Raw genomic sequence first — 19,518 nt, 5'->3', positions numbered from 1 at the left:
GAGTGTTTTGGGTTTTTACCCTTGGGGTTGGTTTCTAGTTTCAGACCCTTGTGGTCAGAGAAGATGCTTGATATGATTTCAATTTTCTTGAATTTGTTGAGGCTAGCTTTGTGTCCTATCATGTGGTCTATCTTTGAAAATGGTCCATGGACACTTGAAAAGAATGTGTATTTTGCTTCTTTGGGATGAAAAGCTCTGTATATATCAGTTAAGTCCATTTCCTCCAGGGTATTGTTAAGTGACACAATATCTTTGTTGATCTTTTGTTTGGAAGACCTGTCCATTTTTGATAGTGGGGTGTTAAAGTCCCCTACTATAATTGTGTTGCTGTCAATATTTTTCTTGGAATCCTCCAAGATTTTCTTTATGTATTTGGGTGTTCCTATGTTGGGTGCATATATATTTACAATGTTTATGTCTTCTTGGTGGATTCTTCCTTTGAGCATTATGAAGTGACCTTCTGGGTCTCTCTTTATGGCCCTTCTTTGGAAGTCTATTTTGTCTGATATGAGTATTGCTACCCCTGCTTTTTTTCCTGTCCGTTTGCTTGGAAAATTTGTTTCCAGCCCTTCACTTTCAGTCTGTGTAAGTCTTTTGTCCTGAGATGGGTCTCTTGTAGGCAGCATGTGTGTGGGTCATGTTTTCTTATCCATTCAGCTGTTCTATGTCTTTTGATTGGAGCATTTAATCCATTTACGTTTAAGGTTATTATCGATAGGTAGTTATTCATTGCCATTATTTCCTACCTGTGTTTCTCTGTCTTTCTCTTTTCCTTCCTTTCCTTAAAGCAGACCCTTTAGCATCTCTTGCAGAGCAGGTTTGGTGGAGCTGTATTCTTTTAGACTTCTTTTGTCTGGGAAACTCTTTATTTGGCCTTCTATCTTGATTGAGAGCCTTGCTGGGTAAAGTAGTCTTGGTTGCAGGCCTCTGGTTCTCATTACTGGGAATATTTTTTGCCATTCTCTTCTGGCTTGGAGCGTTTCCATTGAGAAGTCAGTTGCTAACCTTATTGGGGCTCCCTTGTATGTTACTTCCTTTTTCTCTCTTGCTGCCTTTAAGATCCTCTCTTTGTCTTGGAAATTTGCCATTTTAATTATGATGTGTCTTGCAGTGGGTCTCTTTGGGTTCCTCTTGCTTGGGACTCTCTGTGATTCCTGGATTTGGGTGACTTTTTCTCTCCTCAGATTAGGGAAATTTTCCATCATTACTTTTTCAAACAGGTTTTCTATTCCTTGCTCTTCTTCTTCTCCTTCTGGTATTCCTATTATACGGATATTGTTACGTTTCATGTTGTCCTGCATTTCCCTTATTGCCTCTTCATTCTTTCTGAGCCTCTTTTCCTTTTCTTGCTCTTTCTGGGTGTTTTTTTCTACTTTGTCCTCCAGCTCGCTGATCTGATCCTCTGCTTCATCAAGTCTGCTTTTCATTCCTTCTACTGTGTTCTTCAATTCAGAAATTGTATTCTTCATTTCCTCTTGGCTCTTGTTGATATTTTCTATTTCCTTTTTCATGTTGATATAGTTTGCAGTGAGTTCATTGTAGTTTCCTTGTAGTTTCTGGTAGTTCTCTTTGAGCTCAGAGAGCTCAGTGAGCTTCCTGATGACCATTGCTTTGAACTCAGTATCTGATAGTTGACTTGCCTCTTTTTCGGTTAGTATTCTTTCTGAGACTTCCTCCTTTCCTTTCATTTGGGAATTGTTTCTTTGTCTTCCCATTGTTTGTGAGGCTCTTCTTGTTGGCCTCTGCTTCTTAAATTGCTTTTTCTGACTCCCTGGGTTTATGATATGAACTTCTATGGTAGAATGCCAATGGGATTCGGTGGTGCTGTCTCCTTACTCTCCTGTGCTCACTGGTCTTGAGGTGACGTTTATGTGTTTAACACGGTCTAACTCTAGTCTTTTCAGCACTCCAGGTTTTGTTGTCTCACCTGTGGGAAAAAGAGAAAGGGGGGGAGAAAGAAAAAAAAACACAAAAAAAACCCCACAAAAAAAAACCAAAACAAAGATGGGAAGGAGGGAAAAAGGAAATAGGAAAGGAGGAAAGGAAGGAAGGAGGGAAGAAGGAATAAAGAAAGATCGGAGGCAAGATAAGAAGGAATTTTAACAAAAATTAAAACATAGAAATAGATAAAAGAAGGCAGGAAGAAGACATAAAAATGGTAAAGGATGGGAGGAAGAAGGAATGAGAAAAAAAGAAAAAAAAAGAGAGAGGAAGAAGGAATTCAGGGGGAAAGGAAAGGAAAAAAAAAAAATCTTCTGCTTGCTTTAAACTGGTCAGGTTAGTTCTGCTGGTGTTGTGTCTGTGCAACGGGAGGGGGTGGTTGGAAGGATTGGTTTCACTTTTCTCCCTTCCTGGGTCACACTCTTCGCTGTTGTTCAGCCTGCAGACTCTCCTCTCACTGCAGCTCACCTCTACTGGGTGTTCTGCCTTTGTCCTAGAGAGCTAGTAGGCCCTGCCGGGTGCGCACGTGTTAGGTAGGCGTTGTAGGTGTGGTCCCTGGCAGGCAATCACGCTGTTGATCAGCCAATCCCGCAGCTTTGTTCTTGGGACACACAGGCAGTGGCTCCAGCCACTTTGGCTTGGGAGGAGTGAGCGTGCAATCCAGCCACTTTGGATTTGTGACCCTCTCAAGCTGCTTTATGCTCTGAGCGCACAGCTGGCCGATTGAGCCGCCTGGGCTTGGGATGCTGGTGCGCAGGCGGCGGATTCAGCCGCCTTGGGGTTAGGACACTCGCCAGCAGCTTTGTGCTTGGAAAACGCGCTTCCAGCCGGCCCTGCGCTGGGTGAGCGCGCAGCCTGCCCAGCCAGAGGCTCTGTGCTTGGGGGCCCGATCCAGCCACCCTGGGCTTGAGTCTCTCTGGTGGGCGGGGCCGCCCTGGGACTGAATCACTCGGCACTAGGTTCCGAGGTTTTGGGCCTGTGGGTGGAGCAGCTAGTCTCTGCTCCAAATGATCTCGGAGGTTTCAGGTGTGGGCGCCCCTCCGGGGTTTCATGTATGGGCCCCGTTCGCTAACTGCGCGCGACTGGACCTCAGGTGAGCGCCGTGACTCCAGTGTTGCTTATCCCGTGCTAGCAGTCCAGGGGCAGAGGGGGGAGGGGCGCCAGGGGCCTCGGCTACTACCGAGAGTTCTCTAACTAGCCCCTGAGTGTCTCTATTTTCTTTTTCTTTTTGAGAAATTCCTCCTTTTCAAGCCCCCCTGGTCCAATCAAGCACCTGGCTGCTCACAGCGCAGCCTGGCCCTCTCCCAAGACTCCTGCAGCAGCCCCTGCGCCAGGGCTGGCGCTTCTGCCGCCCTTGTACCGCGTGGTCCCGGGTCCCGAGGACCTTATTGTCCTTGAGCACTCTTCTTACCGTCAGATCTTTCAATGTCCTCTGTCTTTGGTCTCTAATCTTCGTATATGCTGGAGTACTGTTGGCTGTTCGCTCTGCTCCTCAGATAAGCTAGGTATTTCCCTGGCGCTGAGGGGAAGTGCATTCCGCTCCCACCTATGTTGCCGCCATCTTCCGATCCCGATATTCACTACTAATTTTATATAAATTACAAACATACAATTTTATTATACATTATCTGAATATATTGTGTTCACCATCCAAAGTGGTCTTTTTTATCAACACTTATTATTCTTACCCTCTTCTATTTTGCTCCACAACTCTTACCCGCTTTGATCACCATATTTTTCTCTTTGCTCATGAGTTCTTTTATGCTTAATTTTACTCTCTGTTTATAAGCTACTTTCCAAACCCATCTCCTCTGATATCTGTCAGACTGTCTTCAGTATCTATAACTCTATTTGTACTTTGTTTGTTTGTTTGTTGTGTTTATGAGGTTATAAATATAAGTGGATTCATGTGGTAGTTTTCTTTCTCTGACTTGCTTATTTTACTTAGCACAATATACCCTAAGGCCATCCCCATTGTTGCAAAAGTTACCTTTTCTTCATATTTATGGCTCAGGAATATTCAATTGTGTACATACCCTCATGCACTCTTGTTGAGCATACAGATTAATGCAGCGACCAGACAAAACACTATGTAGTTTCTTCAAAAAATTAAAAATTAAGCTGCCTAATGACCCAGCAGTTCCACTTCTGGAAATTGATCTGAAGAAAGCTGAAACACTACCTAGAAAATATACATGCACCCCTATGTTTCTTGCAATGTTATTTACAATAGCCAATATTAGGAAGCATCTCAAGTGCCCATCAGTTTATGAGCGGATATAAACATGAGCTCTCAATTCTGTTCCACTGTTTTACGTGTCTGTTTTTGTGCAGATACTTTACAGTTTTGATTATTTGAACTTTGTAGCATAGTTTGAGCCCATGGGAAGCAATACCTTCAGCTTTCTTCTTTTTCTCAGAATTGCTTGGAGCATTTGGGGCCTTTTTTGGTTCCATATAAATTTGAAAATTATTCAATCCAGTCCTGAGAAAAATAACATTTGCATGTTGAGAGGGATTTCACTGAACCTGTAAATTGACTTGGGAAGTACAGTCATTTGAACAATTGGAGCTTATTGATCACTTCACACATTTTTTTCTTTTAATTTTTCTGTCTGTATGGTTTTTCAATGTTTTATAATACTTTTCATTATCTTATAATTTTGTTATTACATGTTTTTTACCTTTTTGCATACATTAATTCCTAAGTAGTTCTTTCTCATTCAATTGCAAATGGAATTATTTCATTTATTTCTTCTTCTGATTATTATTGTATACAAACATGGTAGATAGGTAGATATTAATTATTCTTTTATTATTTTATTGAATTCAATTTTTTAAGATTTTACTTCTTTATTTTTAGAGGGGAAGGGAGGGAGAAAGAGAGGGAGGGAAACATCAATGTGTGGTTGCCTCTTGTGCGCCCCCTACTGTGGACCTGGCTTGCAACTCAGGCATGTGCCTTGACTGGTAATCGGACCAGGGACACTTTGGTTCACTGGCTGGCATTCAGTTCACTGAACCACACCAGCCAGGGCTATAATTATTCTTTCAATAATTATATTCATTTTTTGGGGGGATTATCAAAGGTTTTCTCTTTATAATGTAATGTCATCTGCCAACAATGACAGTTTTTGTCCATATTTTTGTTGTCTTTAAATTATTTTTCTTGTTTGATTGCTATGGCCAGAAAACTATGATACTGGATTGAATAATAGTGCTAAGAGTGAGCTGTCTTTTCCTGTCCCTGATCATAGTATTCATTAATGATTTCTTTCTTATTTTTGGTGTTAGTTGTAGTTTTTTCTTTTTAATTCCTGATTTTATTCATTTGTGTTCTTCTTCCTTTTCTGTGATGAATCTTATTCTTTGTCAGTGTATTTATATTTTGAAACAACCATCCTTCATAGGTATTGGGTATCGCTCTCTTTTAAATTTCATTACTTTTTGCACTGATTTTTAGTGTCTTTTTCTTCTTTTCATTTTGTTTGCTTTTCTTACTAGGAAATTTAAATTATTTCTGTTTTTTTTTAACTCTTCTGACAGCCCTGTATAGACATAACATGATTTTTTTTACAACTATTTATGATGTATCTCCGGTTTAGTAAGATGATTTTTCTTTTCATTGTATCAAGGAATGTTTTCATTTAAATTTTTCCCCTCTTCTCTGATGTATTGGTTGTTTAGAAGCATAATGTATAATATTCTCATAATTTTTGTTGTTTTTTTGTTTACCTATACTTGAATTTTAGTTACCACTGTGTTCAGAAACAATATTGATATAATTTCAAATGTTTTGAATTTTTAAGTCTTCTTTTGTCACTTTGTAAGTTACCTATTTTGAAAATATTCCATCTGCACTAAGAAAAATGTCAAAGTGCAGTTTTTGGATGAAGTGTTCTAAAACTACATATCAAGGCAAAATGAGCTAACATGGCAGTTAAGGCCAGTATTTTCTTGTTAATTTTTAAAACACAATATTTTAAAATAAAAATGTACTTCTGACATTTAACTTGAAAAAAATAACACTGTAGGATCATTGCTTTGTAGCACTGGATATGACTGATAAAGAATTCAAAAGGCAAGTTTGCTACTTTCAAGCCACATCACCTATTTGTGGCAATTCCAGATTTGACCTGAAACTGTTCCTTATCAATCCACATCATCATAAAGTTTAGAAAGAAAATTTGATGAGCAGGGGGGATAAAGTTGAAAAAAACTAGGGAGCTTTTATCATGTGTTCACACCAGGTTTTCACTACTGACTTTGTGTAGTAGAACTTTCACAGAGTTTGGCCTCATGCCCTCTGTATTGCACAGGTTGGTGACAGTGAATTTGTGGGTGAAGGGCACCAGGACAGGGCAGGCAGTTTTATTGGAAAAGAATAAAAGGTCCACACTTTAAGACAGGATTGAATTACACTGAAATTTTTGCCAGGTCTGCCTCACCAACAACTCAAATTCTTTTTCCCCCAGACAAATTTCTGGAAATATGAGGCCTTTCTGCTGGACACAAAGGTTGCACACATTTCAATGTCCTATGACTTGTCATTCTGGTCATAATTTATACAATGTTTCCAGATGCAGAGAAGACTATACAAATAACATCTTCAACTAAATATAAAAGTGACTTCAAATAGTTTCTAATGTGATAGTCTGACCCTCTGACTGAAACTTCATATTAGGCTTGTGTCTGCATCTTTTATTGAGTTATGCTATGTGTTACAGAAAGTAACACAGGTAGCAGTGTTTCAAATACTAGGTACATGAATGAACTCCTCCCAGAACCATTCCAAGTACTCTGAGTGGGCCTGGTGTTTCTCTGCTGCTGCCAGAGATCTCTAATCTGTCACACCAAAAACCAAAACTGGGACCAAATACATGGCACCATGCACTTTGGACAGGTTTATTTCCAAGAGCTTCTCCAAAATCACAATGACCACAGGTCAGTGACAATTAAGGCTTGTCATAGGGGAAGGAAAATTCACAATATGAACAGACACAGTGGGTCAAGCAGTATACTTTTACAGTCTAAGGTCCAGAGAAGCACCTGCTATGTCTAATACAATTACATTTACACAATCTATTCAAGGTTTCTTTTTTACCATGAACTTATTTAGAGAATCCAAATGAACCTCAGAGAGATGAGGGTATATTTCAAAGACAGAAGCTGGAGCTTGGCAGTGTCACCTTGTGCTGAGGAGCAAAATAGTGCTCACTTAGTGACCAGTGTCTATGAGATATTTTGGATGGTGTTGAATGTCAGAGAAGTGAACAGGTAGGTAGTCATGGAAACAATGGTACTGCTTGAGAAGATGGTATTGTGGGCACTACAGAAAACTCTGGTTTTAGGTTTTCTGAAGGTCCTTCCAAATTCAAGCCTCAGCCAAAGCAAGTTGAGGTGCTCTCCACACTAAGAGAAATAAAACAGAACTTAAGAAACACCACCAGAAACCACTGAAAGAACCAGTATCTGGTGCTCACCCTGAAATGTCCAGTTTTTGAGGGACACAAAGGCTTGAGCTAAAAAAAAAATGGACTTAGAAAAGTACAATTTGAGATGAGTTAGTTGGGTATATTCTTCAATTATTTCCTTCAAAGCATTATGTTCCCTGAGGAAAACATACCTATTTGTGACAATGTCATTACCCCTCCTTGATGGTGGCTAATTTCTTGCATGCAGCCTGACGTTGAATTTATCATTCTTTTACATTTAAACCACTCATGTTCAGGTTCAAAGTGGTTGTGTCAAAGTGGTTCTTATGTGCACTTTTTTGAATAATACTTTGAGTCATCTGTCAGGGATTTAACATCAAAACCGATGTGCTTTTTCCTTAGTCCTCTCAGATTCCTTCCCTGAAATCTTCAAGTATTTGTCACCTTTCCAAGTCTGGAATCTCCAAAAGGAGAGAATCACAATTCAGTTAAAAGTGAAACACAGAACAGGCAATAATTTTAATTGTATTTAAAATTAACATTCTCATTGTGTAGGTTGTTCCTGCACACGTCTCCAAACTGGGGACATGTGACATTCACAAGATTATTTCCCTCCATGCCAGGGAAAGATCAAGCCTCATAGCATGAAGGGAATGTGGTTCACCCAGACTTGAAATGGTTTTCAGTGCTGGATGAACTGTAGGACCACAAGCAGCCAACTGATATCTGTATGCTTCTCTCTTCTTTTTTCTATAATCGGGTTGTTTGACTTGCATTTTCTCAAAGGCAGAAGGGGGACTCAGATTTGGTAGCACGTGCAAAAATCAACCACCTATTTATTTTAGATGAAAGGCTTATGATGGGAAATTCTGAAGCCATACAAAGGAACAAAACACTGATACATGCACAAATGTGGGTGACTTCACATGGAGTAAACCTTGTGCTACATGACGTGAGCCCAGTCATCAAAGATGACAGAGTATGATTCCATTCCTGTGCCAAGGGCAGAAGACTGAAACCCTAGAGTGAGACACCAGATTTGGTGGTCTGGAGTTGTGACAGGGACATTGGTGGTGTTGGTGATGTTGGTGTGATGTGAGGTGGGGTAGGATGGGTTGGAATAGGATTGGAGGGGAGACGTGAATGGAGGGAAAGTGGGAACACCACAGAAGCCACATACTTAATGACAGTAGGAATGGGTATTCTCGTATTTTTTTTTTTTATGTTTTCTGTCCCCGGAACTGAAGAAAAAATAACTTGTAGAGTTAAACAATGATCAGCCACTTCACAGTCATCCAGACAGCCAGAGATGCACCTTGTAAAGCCAAAATCCATGGGTGGGTGGTTCTGGGGAACCAGGTGTGGACACCTGCTCTCCTGGTCACCTAGGAAAGATGTGGGAATAGGAAAAAGCAGAGGTGACAGCAGGCAAGACAAGAACAGTGTGCAGTCTTTCTCGCCCACAGGACAGTTCACTCCACTCCCCAAATTGGGGACTTTGGAGAAAACAGTGTAGAAAAATTTAGTCCAATGGCTATGACCCAGGCTTAACAATGTCCAAACAAACTCGCCCCATGAGTTCCTCCATGCAGAGCCCATGGCTGTCCCCACCTCTAGAACTTGACCAGGCAAGAAAGTCTTCTTTGGTGACCATCACCCAGGCCAACACACACATGGGCCAGGTAAACAGCAGCTGCTACCCATGTAGACAGGGGTGGCCTGTCTCTTCACATTTGCAGATCAGGATGTAGAAAAATTTCAGAGGCAATGCCAAGGAAGGGATGGACCCCAGGAAAACAGTGGCCAAGTGTGTTCCACCCTGTCCATCCACCCCATACACCTGGAGTCAGTAGGCACCTCTGCAGCAGATTCCTGGCATCAACATCTGCTGTTGCCAGGCAGTGTCACCATTTGTACTTTGGGGCCCTGTGGGAGAAGGGACAGCACGAATGAGTGCAGGTCAACCCTTCCAGGTGTCCTTGGAGATTCTGGGAGCTACTACCTCAGTAGTCCTGCAGGTCCAATCTCCGGAACACAGGCTGAGTGCTAATGCCCTGCACCACCTGCACAATTGCCCCAGTGCCACTGGTGCACTGGAAGTCATCCTGTTCCACCACTACTGCCAAATCACCTCCTTCATGGCTCTGGGGGAAACAAACATACAAGCAGCCGACAGGTGATGCCTGATAAGAGGCTTGAACGTCAGCAGGACTGAACCGGTTGGCTCTCCTTGCAGGCTGATCTCATCTGCAAACAACTGGGATCCAGTCTCTCAGAACTTGGTGGGTGGTGGGGAGTCCACCTGGGAGTTCCTGGCTGGCACGTTGTGACCATAGCAGGGAAAAGAGGACATGGAAAATCGTTGGCTCTCTGGCGGAAGCAGCCAGAACAGGGGACCAATCAGGCATCACAGATTTGAAAGATTTCCCTGGTCTGATGCATGCAGGCCCAAGTTTCCCAGTGATACACCAGCTATTTCTGGCCTCCCAGGAAGACCTAGGAAAATTTTTATGCCTGGGGACGCTAAAACCTAAGCAAGGTGAGTATTTACGGACAACAACGGAAGAACCATTTTCTGCTTTTTCTTTTACTTTTTCCTCTCTTAAATGTTGAATATATTTGGGGCACATTGGTTAATAAAACCATACAGATTTGAAAGAAAGTAATAAGGCAGACTAAAGAATCCTTCTATGGAACTCCTAAATATTAAAAACCCCTATAGATTTTTAAGTCTACATCTCAAAGAAACCTCATCTAGCACTCACTGCACAAGTTATAAGGTCTCTTTTCCTCCTGATTTATCCCCACATTTTTCCTTTGTTATCTTTGGTTTCCCCTACCCCACCATAAATCTACCACATCCAGAACAGGTAGGAGGTCTTTCCAAGGCATACAAACGATACCGGAAGCCATACAGGCAAAGAACCATAAACCAGGCCACATAAAATTTTTAAGAAAAATCTGCCCTGTCTGGTGTGGCTGAATGGATTGAGCACTGGCCTGCAAGCCCAAGGGCCACTGGTTCAATTCCAAGTCAGGGCACTTGCCTGTGTCGTGGGCTATGTCCCCGGGGTGGGAGGCGAGGGAGGCATCCCCACATTGATGTTTCCCTCCCTCTCTTTTTTCCCTCCTTTCCCCTCTCTAAAAATAAATTCTTTTTAACAAAGTTTAAGAGAAATCTGTCTCTGCATATACTATAACAAAGCCCAAAGAAAGCAAGTGGACGGATGATGGCAACATTGGTGCAATGTCGGTTGGTTGTGGATTCAGCATTACTTACCATAACAACAACAACATGAGAGCAATGTGTGGATTATGTGGGTTTGAAATAAGGTAAGTAAGTGATGAAATGTTCCATGAAACTTAAAAACCAATTGATATGACCCTGGCTAGGTAGCTCATCTGGTTACAGCATCATCCCTACACATTATGGTTGCAGGTGTTGTATGTGCCTTATGCCCACAGTCAGGGCATACAAAAATTGAGCAAAGAATGCCTAAATATGTGGAAAAACTAATGGATGTTTCTCACTCACCTTTGACATTTCTCTCTCCCAACCATTAAATTCATAAAATAAAAAGTTTTTTAAAAGGTATATATGAGCAAGGGATCTGCTTAAAACCACACAGCAGCAAAAATGACGCATATGGCCAATGGCCTAGTCACTCTAGGTCTGGGGTGACCAACTTCCAATGCTTGCTGCTACACCACACTGCCTCTCATGCACTGTGACAGACTGGAGAGAGTGTATGAGGGCAGTGTACCAGTGGCTTTGGGTATAAAGCAGTGAGAAGGTACTAGAACCACATTTTGGGGAAACCCTTGCATAACTCTTCCCTACCACGGTGCTCTGATCCCCCACCTCACATGTTCTGTGTGTCTCTTGGTGTGAGGGGGCTCTGCCCACAGAGTTCCCCCATCCACCATGGATGAGAATAAGTCTACAAAGACATCATCTGCTTGGCGAGGAAAGGCGGCTGATCTCTCAAAGGAGAAGGGCCAGGAGCCTTTTCCTCATTGGGCTTTTATTGGGTTCAATTTGCACAGGAATACAGGTAAAGCTCATCAATCATTGTCAGGCCGTAAGGATCAACAATAGATAACATACAAAGAACTACAAGGGCTTGTTCTGAGTTAGGGTCAGTTAGCTAAAGGGCTATAAAACGTTGGCAAACTCACTTCATGCTTGGAACCTTATCTGAAAATTGAGGGCATTCTTAGCAAAGCAGGTTTCTCAGGATTTTATGTATTCTTTCTTAGGCTTGATCATCCCAGGGAACCGTCTATTCCTGCCCAGGTCTTCACCACCCTCCAGCATTGTTTCAGGCCTAAATAAGGCAGGGGAAGTAAGGCAGCCAAGAGATTATGAGACTTCTCACAGACAGAATGAGAAATCAGTCTATGTCAAAGCCGAGGGGCAAGGGTCCATCACCCCCTTTTATTATAGTCTTCCAAATCCTTCCCTGAGCAAGAAAATATTTTGTAAATGTCTACGATGTCAAGTCATAAAATCATATCATAAATATCATATGATATCAGATCATAAATATCTATGATGTTTTAAAGTGGCAGTTGAGGTCATTATTTATGATTCATTTATTAACATAAAGTATTATAAATGAAAATTACTGCTTTTAAAAATTTCACTCTATGTTTATTATCACAAGGACATTTAGAGTCATCCATTTTAATCTCAGTATTTCAGATAACGAAACAAAAGGTATATTTTGTACATTAAAATGACCACCATTCTCTGACAGATCCAAAATGTTAAACTTGGAACTATGTACACTTTTAGCTCTTCATATCCTCTATGAGTTTAGAAAAAAAAACTCAAGGAGAGTTTGGATAAACCTGGAAAAAGAAATGAGCTTTCTTGCTAGTGGTTCTACCCAGGTTTGTACAAGTGACTCTGTGGAACTTGACTTTACAGGGTCTGGCCACATGTCCTTTTATGGCACAAAACAATGATGGTGTAGGCAATGGTGATGGATACCAGAGCAGGCCCAGCACCTCCACTGAGAACAACTCGAAGAAGGCACAAATTAGGATGGACTTGGAGCAAATCCAGGATACCACCAAGTACAATCTAATGCTCTCGAATTAATCCTATGTTCTGTAGAAACATGAGGTTTTTCTTCTAGACACAAAAATAACTTCCTTTTTACATGGTCCTGTACTCCATCCTGATCACTCTTCTAGTCACCCCTTGAAAAATGCCACCAGATGCAGCAAAGCTATGAAAATAGCATAAGTAAACCATGGCGAAGAGATTCCAGGTAATGTCTTCTGCAACTCTATGACTGTCTTACTAAAACTGAAGTTAACAGATTTGGTTCTGCACCCTTCACTAGTGTTGCAAGTTGTCTCAGAATGTGTCTGTATTAGCAGGTGTATAATATATAATTTTATGAATGAAGTGTATTCAAAACCATATGAAAAATCGGAGCAGGCCTTGGTATTTTTGCCGCCTGCCTAAATTCCTCATCTGGCTACAGAAAAAGACACCAGGACCCCATAGGTGGCATCACATACTCTTTGAGGGTTGCTTTTCATGTACTTTTTAAAACTCATAATGACCACAGGTCAGTGAGAAAACAGACAAGTGATTTTTATGGAATGTTGCAATTAATGAAATACAACGACCACAGCTGGGCCAGCTGCATATGCTGCAGCAAGAAGCATCAGGGGGGACACCTGCCTTGACTGATCCATTTAGTCCATGTAAAATTACCCAAGGTTTATTTTATACAACCCAACTTTCAGAGATGAAAACAGAGTCTCATACAGGTGGGGGATACTCCCATGACACCAACTAGACGTTGGCAGAGTCACCTCGAGCCAAGGGGATGACCTGGTGCCCACGTTCTTGAAAAGCAGGTCCAGAATGTGTTGTTTGGTGTTATGCCAGATAAGTGAGCCATTATGTAGTCATGCACAGGATGGTTGTAGATAGGAAGGCTGGTATCATACAACACTTTGTTTTAATCAATTTACTCAGAAATGGGGCTGTGGATAGAAAGGTAGGCAGGTGAAATATTTATATATATTATAGCTATAGCCTGATTCCCAACTGAATAGGCTGTAGCTGTCACATTGTGTCATTGTCTCATTGTCTGATTTTAGCTGCAGCCTGACTGTGAATTTATCATTCTTTTAAATGGAAACCACCCTTGGGTTCTAGTCCTCAAATGTGTTTTTCCATTGTTCATTGATGAAAAGTTGCTTTAATGATACTTTGAGGCACCTGTCAACTGGTTTACCAGCAAATCAGATTTCTTCCACCCTGAGTTACCATATAGATTCTTCGTTGGAATGTATTATTATTTATCTTCCTGAAATCATTAAGTATTTGCCACTTTTAGAAATTTGGACTCTCCATAATAGGAGAATCAAAATTCAATTTAAAATAAATTTAAAATCAATCAGTATCTTCATTTGAGATCAAGAAGGTTCTCATTGTGTGCATTGTTCCCGCACACTGTCTCCAGATTGGGAAGGAACAGCATTCTGCAGACGTTTCCCTCCTTTTCATGATTGATGAAAATTCAGAACTTAAACCAAATGTGGCTCATCCAGACTTTAGGGGTTTTGTAATTCTGGCCTTTAAGCCTTTGAGGGACAATTTGAAATCTTGGGGCCTCCCTTTTCCATGTTCAATATTCTCTAAGCAATTACATTATTATTGTTATACCCTTTATTTATTTATTTTTAATTTTATTCATTTCTTTATTGTAGTTCAAGTACAGTTGTCTCCTATTCTTATTTCTATAATCAAGTTGTCAGCTTCAGACTCACTGAGCCAATGCTCTTAACACAGACTACTCATAAAAGGGGACTAGTTGCTCCTCAGCTAGCAAAATGCCTTGAGAACAATAATTGAATAATTTTCCTCATATTAAACTCAAATTATACATTTATAGCTTCGAGTTTTTTCATCTTGTGCACACCTGTGCCTGCAAAAACATGTCTGAAGTGCTGAGTGCTCCTGGGTGAACTCCAGAAGTTTATTCTTCTGTTTGTAAATGGAATGTGGTTGACGTTATGTCCCTTTTTGTCATTTATTGTGAGCATGACATCAGTTTGTCTCGGGATAAGGCTTGCACATTGAATAATCTCCAAAAGGCACAGTGCTTGAAGTGCCCATCGTGTCCATGCCACTAAACTTCACATGTAGGACTTTTGTTTATCTACCCTTTTTCCCTTCTGATATTCAACAGCACCCAATATATCCTGGAGCAGTTTCTCACTAGGTGAGCACTGGACAACTCCATGTCACATGGTGACTCTGCCCATTTCTAGATTGTGTCTTGGGGCTAACCCCTCAACTCCCTGAGTCTCAGTTTGCTCCTGTGAAAGATGTTAAAATATATATTTTATATAAATTTGCATGGATATATTGGATCAGCTGTGGCTAGTGTTTACCCGGTACTTGGTTTTACAGAATATATTGCTGGACTTGTTGTGCTTATTGATCTTTATAAATTTCCACTCACTCATAAAAGGCCTTCTGCCTCCATCTTCACTTACCTGTGGTCTTCCGAAGTTAGAAACAAACACCTGAAAGGCAAACTGCCAAGGAGTTTCAGATGCTCTTTATCTAGTCCGAGTTTTGGGTTTTGGCATGGCTTGTTTAGGGATTTATGGGGGCAGCAGAAGAGCCCCAGGTCCACTCAGATATTTGGTATCATTTTAGATGCAGTTCACTCATTCAACTCTGTATCTTATATACCTCATTCAGACAGGTCCACCGTGAAACACTTATCATAATTCAGTAAAAAACAAACAAACAAACAAAAACAGCACACAACAACAGACACAACAATTGATCTTCAGTTTTATTCAGAGGATCAGGCAGTCAAAAAACACATCATTTCATGTCTCCTCCACATATGTCATATGTGGTATTTTCTTAGGATTCTTTGTATGTATAGGCATTTTCCAAATGTGGACTTGAGTAAAGGATCACCAGAAAATAGTCATAGGTTAGTGGTCTTTGAATCAGAGAAAGTGCCTCCCATTTTTATAGCATGTCCTGGGGAGGAGAGAATGGCATTATGGGTGAGAAGGGCCTAGAAGTACCCTGGATTTGGTCCAACCCCTTTCTAAACTTGTTACCACTTCGTTATTATTTACACTTCAACTGCTGGCCTTGTTCTAATGCCTTTGCATGATCAACCATATCGTCTTCATCCTGTGCCATAGAGGCAACCTGTGGCTAGACTCTGTGAACTTCAGACCCAAATACTGCTAACAGCCCCTTGCTAGAGCCACCTAATTCTCTTTTCCATCCATCTTGCTAATCTATTTAAACTTCCTTACTGTATTATTACTAGATATGGATGACTGGGGAAACAGACAGTTCCTGGATGAAAAATTGGAAATGCTATTAATGGTGTTGTGAATTTAAATTAGCTAAAAGGCCTTTTACTTTCCTCATCTGTAATGTTGAGGTAAAAAAGCAGTTATTTCAGGGGTCCCTTTTGAGAATTAAATGTCATATGAGATGATTAAAGAAGAATAATCTTATTTGAAAACACTGTGTTTTAGACAATTAAAAACATAAAATTAGGCTAACTGCATAACAGGTTTCCTTGATAGATATTTATAGACCATTGCATTTAAAACTGCAGGGTTCACATTTTTTTCTCTATTTCACATGGAAAACTTTCCATGACATATCTTGTACTAGGATAAAAAACAAGCCTCAATAAATTTAAAATTTTGAAGTTATATTAATTATATTTTCCTTTCCTTTAAAAAAAAGATTGTATTCATTTATTTTTAGAAAGAGTTCAAAGAAAGGAGAAAGTGAAGGAGAGGAACATCAGCGTATGTTTGCCTCTCACGTGCCCATAACTGGGGACCTGGCCTGCAACCCAGGCGTGTGCCCTGACAGGGTATCCAACTGGTGACCCTTTCATTCGCAGGCTGGTGCTCAATCCACTGAGCCACACCAGCCATGGCTATGTTAACTATATTGTCTAACCACAATGGTAAGAAACTGGAAATCAAATATAGGAAAGAAAACAAAAACAAGCAATACATTTGGAAATTAATCCACATACTACGAAACACTCAAAAAATCAAAAATTAAAACAGAGGCCCTGGCTGGTGTGGCTCAGTGGATTTAGTGCTAGCCTAAAGTGTTGGTGATTCGATTCCCAATCAGGGCACATTCTTGTGTTGCAGGGCAGGTCCCCAGTAGAGGGTATATAAGAGGCAACCACCCATTGATGTTTCTCTCCCTCCCTTTCTCCCGAACTCCCCCAGTCTAAAATAATAAATAATAAAATATTTTTTTTAAAAAAGAAAAACCACCACTACACTGAGAGAAATATAAATTCAAATATGGTTTTAGAAAATCTGCATTTATGTAAAGGTCTTATAAGAGGAGACTATAATTATACAGTTCTCACCAAAGAGCAGAAAAATTTCAATATAATCATTTGAACTTCTAAATACACTGAAAAAGAATTAATAAAAAAGTAAGTTGAATTGAAAATAAAACAAAGATCAGTGTCATAATAAAAATAGAGAAAAATGTGAAGATAAATAGAACTAATGGCTCCTTCTTTGAAATGATAAAAAGCATAAAACAGAAAGAACAATCAACACTAGGAAAACACAAAGAATTTTTAAAGAATACCATCAACAATTATATACAACACAGTTGACCATTTAATAAAATGGAAAAATTTTACATCATACTCCCTTTGAAGGCTAAATCATGGCAAATCACACTATCTGAATGAACCAATTACTAGAAACACATTTGAATCAGTAACTAAAACACACAAAAAGAAAAGACCAAGCCCACAGAGATTTACAGGGGAATTCTAACAAATATGACAACAATGATTAGTACATACCCTTCACAAATTTGTCTTAAGAGGCCAGCATTACTTCGATACCAAAACCAATGCAAGAAACTGCAAAAAAAAAAAAAATGGGAGAGATTTACAGGCCTATATTCTTGATAAATGTACACACTGAAATTCTCAAGAAAATTGTACCAAACCAAATTGAATGATATAGTAAAAAGAATACATGCCTTGATCAAGTGTGAATTATACCAGTGATGCAAGAATGGCTCAACATCCAGAAAGCAATTATGTGATTCACCACTTAAAAAATTCATATGAATATTCAAGATATACAGAAAAAGATATAGAATACTATATGCATTACTGATAAAATTATTTCACAGAAGGCTTCTACAAGGAAACAATCTCAGCTTGATAAAGAGTATATGTGACCACCTCATGACTAAATATATGCTCAATTGTGGAATAATGAAAGTGATCTCTTGAAAAATCAAAACAAGTGAAGAATATCCACTTTCTATTATTTGAAATAGCATTGGAATAATTACACTAGCAATCACAAGGGAAAATAATTAAAACACATCTAAATAAAAAAAGAATTAAAACTGTCACTATCTGCAGATAATATGGTGCTCTATAGAGAATTAAAGAATTCAACAAAATTAATTGAATTAATAAAATGATTCACTAAGAAACAAAATGCAAACTGTACAGAAATCTGTCGCATTGATATAGAATAATAAACACAGGAAGAAGAAGTAAAGAAAGTAGTCCCATTGACAATTGTATGAAAAATAAATGATTGCCCCTAAATTGACATCAACAAAGAGGTGAAAGACCCGTACTCTCAAGATTATAGGACATTGAATGAAGAAATTGAACTTAACACACAAAAAATGGAAGGATAAACAATTCCTATATACTGGAAAGATTAAATTGTTGTGGTTAGGATATCTCCCAAAGCAATTAATTGGTTCAACTGAAATCCTATCAAACTACAACTGACTTTCTTTTCAGAAATGAAAATCTTAAAATTTATATGGAACAACAAATAATAAGCAAATACATTTAGAGAAGAAAGAACAAAGTTATAGATGTCATTGTCCATGTTGTCAAGCTATACTATAAAGCTATAATAATCTAACCAGAAAGGTATTGGCACAAAACAGACCCTTAAAAACAGAACAGTATAGTGTGTCCAGAATTAAACCCTCTTATATGAACAGCTATGTATTACAGAGCAGGTAAAGATATACATTGCTGAGTTGACAAACTTCGCAACAGCTCATCCTGGAAAAATAAAATGTACATAATCAACAGGAACTGGACACTCTCTTACAGCATACTGAAAAATAAACTTAAGCCAATACCAACCTTGCCCACCTCTTCCATATTTTCAATTGATGCCAGCCCCGCTTCTCCCTCACCCACATCTCCCCACCTTCCAATAGAAATTAGCACCCCCACCGTTTCCTGCTTCACAGGTAATTCTAGATCCACCCACCATGTTTTGCCTGCCAACTAACGCCTTTCTTGCCTATGTTCCCTGCTTTCCAACTGAAGTCAGGCATGCTTTATTCCCCTTGTGTTTTAGCTTATGCCAGATGTAGGGTAAAGGGAGGCAGTCTGGGCTATTAAGGGAAGTCTCTGTAACCTTGAGAATGGGCCTGATAAGTATTTTTCTCATAGCCTTGAGACTGTTTAAAAAAAACTGTTCCCATAGTCTTGAGTGGGCTTGCATGCATACAATGAAGCTCTGCTGCATAATTCTGTTGGCAGCTCACTGGTTTTGTCTATAATCTAGGACAAAGGGATCCCCTATATCCTCTATTTGAGGATATAGGGGATCCCTTTGGCTGCCACGCTTGGTGATGAGAGACATAAAGTAGGCCACGGTGGATGCCATGCCGGGGTGCTGTGCAGAGGGGACAGGTGATATGCAGGGACATGCAGGGAACAAGTTTCTTGCATGCGTGGATTGCCCACCCTTGAATAAACGCATGTCAGACATCCCAAAGACTCCGTGAATATCTTCTGTCTGTCTGAATCTCATGAACCTGTCTGGCCTTGAATGGTCACAACACAGATGTATCCTATAGTTGAAGAAGTGAATTTCATCCAAAATAGGACCAGTTATCTCAGTGGGCATTTTACTTGTCTATTCCCCTGATAGATCATTAATCTGGCCACAGAAAGGACAGGTATCAATACCCGTTGGAAACCATCTCAAATTCCTTGAAAAATTGCATTCTACATCTTTTTTCAAACTGACAAGATCCACGAACCAATGAAGAAGAAGGCAGAAATGTTCCATG

This window comes from Desmodus rotundus, chromosome X (genome assembly GCF_022682495.2).
Source record: "Desmodus rotundus isolate HL8 chromosome X, HLdesRot8A.1, whole genome shotgun sequence".
NCBI classification, from domain to species: domain Eukaryota; kingdom Metazoa; phylum Chordata; class Mammalia; order Chiroptera; family Phyllostomidae; genus Desmodus; species Desmodus rotundus.
Note: the sequence above shows the minus strand (reverse complement) of the source record.